We start from the raw sequence: 4,416 nt of genomic DNA on the forward strand, positions 1-4,416 counted from the left end.
ATAATTTAAAACTCTTTATAATTTAGCCTTAGCCTTATCACGAAGTATTATCTGTACCCTTCACTCCAATGAAGCCAGCGTAATAGTCATAGAATCATAGGATTTAAAGCAAGAAGGGATCTTAGAGATTACCCAATTCAATTCCTTAATTTCTCTTTCCCATCTCCTACTCTTAACTCATCTCTCCTTCCTCCTATTAATGCATCCAAAGCTTTCCTGTTCTCCTCCACCAGTGTGAGTCTTTCATCTTGCTGACCATCCCAGACCTCTCTCCCATGACCTCACATTTTGTCTGTAACATATACTATCATACCTACTTGTATTATTTCAGTCTTGTATTGTTTTCTATTTTATGTGTTTCTGTCTTATCCCCCCTCGCATAGACTGTAATTTCATTAAGAATAGGAACCTTGATTTTTTTTTGCTTCTTTTGTACATTCCATAGGGCCTAGACCAGTGCTAAACACAGTTAGTAGTCAATAAATCCTTTTTAAAATTCTTTTTGAACTTAAAAGCAAAAGACAAAAAAGGAACATTTTCACGTACACAGTACAACATAAAAAATGATTCAATATAAAACCATGAATTCCTTTTTCATACTGTTTACTTTTTTGAAAAACTATGTAATGAATACAACACATCATTTTCAAAGCACTCTGCTTATCTGCACTTCCTTCTAAATTTTCTTTTGTTCTCGGCTGTGTGCTTTTTATTTCTTTTTCTCCCTCCCTCCCCACTCTGCCCTAGAGAAGGCTACCAATAGACACAAGTGTATGTGTGTGTGTGTGTGTCAAACCATACTATACATACTTCTATTTATCAGTTATTTCTCTGGATGTGCATAGCATCTTCCTCTGTAGGTCCTTTGTAGTTGATTTGACTATTTACAATACTCAAAATGACTTAATCATTCAAAGGTGTTCTTAGAATAATATTGCTGTTACTGTGTATAACGTTATCTGGTTCTGCTCATTTCACTCTTCATTATTTCATGCAAGTCTTTCCATGTTTTACTTTTTTTTTTAAATGCTTTATTAACTTCTGGTTCACATCATTCATTTCTGCCAGATTTTGAGTTACAAATTCTTTTTTCCCCTACCCACTGCCCCAAAATAGCAGTCCCACAGTATATCCCCTCCTCCATTCTGCTCTCTCCCATATCTTCTCCCATACCCCCTCCGACTTTTCCAGTAGGGCATGGTGAATCTCTATGTCCCAGTGCCTGTATATCTTATTTCCCAATTACATGCAAAATAGTATTAATAATAGTATATATATAATTTTTTTAAACATTTGATTTTAAAACTTTGACTTCCAGATTCATTCCCTTCCTCCCTTGCCCCCCAGGGTTGTACATGTGTAGCTAATGCAGAGCATTCGCATAGCAGATATATTGTGCTCTTCACCTTCCACAATCCATAACTGGAAACAGTGAGGAGTGTGGTGGGGAAGACAACCAAAGGATTGTTGCCAGGCCAGCTCATTATCCTTCATCAGCTATTTGAGCTACGGCTGCCCAAAGACTGGAGCACAAAGACTCCTTCTATGAAAACAAGACTACGTGTGCTTCTGGCATACCGTCTGCTGCTCTGAGCCACACACACTTGTTCTTCCCCTGCTAAGCTACTTCTACCATATGAATAAGATCCACATGAATGAGATCATTTAGTAGTGTAGCAGAGGGTACCTGGTTCTTAAAATATGTGATAAACACAAAATTCTAGAAAAATCCTCCAATCTCAGAATTCTTTACAAAATTGCCATTTATCTACTGACAACAATCTATTGACCAATTGTCTCTAGTTGATTCAACACTTCTGTCAATCTTTCCTACTTTCTTTCCAGTGTCTTTCTAAAGACAAAGATGTTGTCAAGGTCTACCAACACTTCCAGGTAATTTATGCATCTATAACTAGTTTCTCCATCAGTGTTTGAAAAGTTATGGGTGACCTTGAGATGTTTTGAGTCATACTCTCAAAGTGGTAAAATTCAGTTGAGCAGATAAGAGCATTCTTTTCCTTATCTTCCTGCCTTCAGAATTTGAATTCTTAATTCAAATTCAACCTGAGTACAATATCACCCACAATCAGAATGACAAGATCAACCACTTGCAGAAGACTTATGGTAGAGATGTAGCCCACAACAGCAGCACTAGAGAAAAAGCATGAGGTAATTGCCAAGGTGAAGCATGTGGACAAGATCCATATTGGAAACTATGAGTTGTATGTCTGATACTTCTCCTTATTTCCAGAAGACTATGGGGAACAGCTCAAGATTTGACTCTGTGAACAATGCCTAAAGCACATGAAGTTTGAGAAGAGCTACCATTTCCATTTAGGGTAATGCCACCTGGCAAGTAGATCTACTGAAAGAATAACATCTTGGTGTATGAGATAGATGGCAAAGACTATAAGATTTATTGCCAGGGACTCTTTCTATTAGTCAGATTCTTCCTGGACCACAAGACCCTGTATTTTGATGTGGAACCATTTGTCTTCTACATTTTGGCCAGGGTGGACTAACAGGGGACCCAGTGGGCTACTTCTCTAAGGAAAAGGAGTCCCCCAGATGAGAATACTGTGGCCTGTACCCTGACCTCCCTCCTGCCATTAATGCTGAGACTATGGCAAATTCTCCATTGCCTTCAGTTATGAATTGTGAAAGGTGAAGAGTGCAGTGCTTTCTCCAGAGAAGCTAACTAAGCTATTATAGTTATTTCTCCTGGGTACTGTTAGAGATCCTAAGGAACTTCTGGGGAAGTCCCATCCAAGACCTCAGCCAGATGACTATCCACATAAAATGACATCATCAGCCTTAAAAAACAGCATATTATCTGTTTCATTCCCAAGCTCACCTTAAGAGATCACTTTAAGAGCACATGGTATAAGAAATCACACATAATGAAGGACATAATTTCTCTCAAGTGGGTGCCACCCAAGCACAGACAAGTAAGGCTGTCCAAGAAGTGAGCAATGCTCAAGCCAGTTATCTCCTCTTCTACCTCCCCCCACTTCCCTGCATCCTTATCCAAAGGTGGCCTTAGACCTGTAAGGATACCTCTTTTCCCAATTTGTAAATATGTATAGACTTGTCTGCCCACCTACAAGCCCTAAAAGATTTTTTAAACAAATAAACTTTAGTTTATCTGTGTGAAAAAAAGAATCCTCTCAATTTGAATACTTAAATTCAAGACTGAGTACCATTAGTTTCCCAGAAGACAGTCCAGAGCATGTTGAACCTGAGGTATATATTCACTTCCTTTCTGTTATTCAACATTTGGTAGTTCACCCACACTCATATCTTTCTATTATTCTTTAGTACTACCACTAAAAGTAATTTATATGGTCTGCTAGACTCTGCGGGTTGCTCCTTGGGTACATCTCACATCTCACTCCTGCAATGTGAATATATTTGTCTTTTCACTTAGCTTTTGCATCAATTAATCCTTCTATTCTTCTGGTACTAAAGAGTCACCAAAGTCAAATACCACAGAACACTCTCCTGGGTTTAAATATCACTACACTTATGATGCGCACTGCCCCCATTTGTGTCTCTTCTCCTGATGATCTCAGCATAGCCTATATGGATGGTCAAAGTGCATTTGAGTGACAGTATTGGGTGACAGATTATTGCTTTAGCATCCTGTTAGTATTTTGAATAGACTTCAACTGATTCCTTTTAGTCTTGGCAATTAATGAGGTTAGAGAGTCTGGACATACCAAAGATATGTTGTCTACTTTTCTGTTGACACCAAAAACTTATTTAGGAAATTGCAAGCTCATCCTGATGTATCCCCAATATGAGTAGTCTTCATCACTCTTCCTCAAATATCCCTCAAATTATAGGGACATTATAGTAATTTGAGGTCCACTGTCTAAGACAGTATTTTACCCCATGTTCTTTCTTCACAATTATCTCTTCATGAGATCCTATGAGTCCAGGAAGAATAAACTTGTAAGGATTAGAAGATGAGGTAAATATTGTCATTGAGATCTGGGTTGACTTTCTTCCAAGCCCCACTTTTTTATTGTGATGCTGGGACAGGAGATGTCATCTTCTGTACAACCAAGGCTTCATACTCTTCACTAGTTCATCCAACAAACATCTATCTATCATCTATCTATCTATCTATCTATCTATCTATCTATCTATCTATCTATCTATCTATCTATCATCTATCTATCTATCATCTATCTCTCTATCTATCTATCATCTATCTATCTATCATCTATCATCTATCTCTATCTATCTATCTATCTATCATCTATCTATCATCTATCTATCTATCTATCTATCTATCTATCTATCTATCTATCTATCTATCTATCTATCTATCTCTATCTATCATCTATCTATCTATCTATGTATCATCTATCTATCTATCTATCTATCTATCTATCTATCTATCTATCTATC

The 4,416-nt window shown here is 37.5% G+C and overlaps 1 pseudogene; it reads left to right on the forward strand.

Moving 5' to 3' along the window:
• Nucleotides 1–2,130: 2,130 nt before the first annotated feature.
• On the forward strand, nucleotides 2,131–2,969 carry LOC138142883 (histone acetyltransferase KAT8 pseudogene; annotated as a pseudogene).
• Nucleotides 2,970–4,416: the final 1,447 nt, after the last annotated feature.

Source organism: Petaurus breviceps, unplaced genomic scaffold, assembly GCF_028583685.1.
Source record: "Petaurus breviceps papuanus isolate PSGF00001 unplaced genomic scaffold, PetGlider_PUasm1.0 90617, whole genome shotgun sequence".
Taxonomy (NCBI): domain Eukaryota; kingdom Metazoa; phylum Chordata; class Mammalia; order Diprotodontia; family Petauridae; genus Petaurus; species Petaurus breviceps.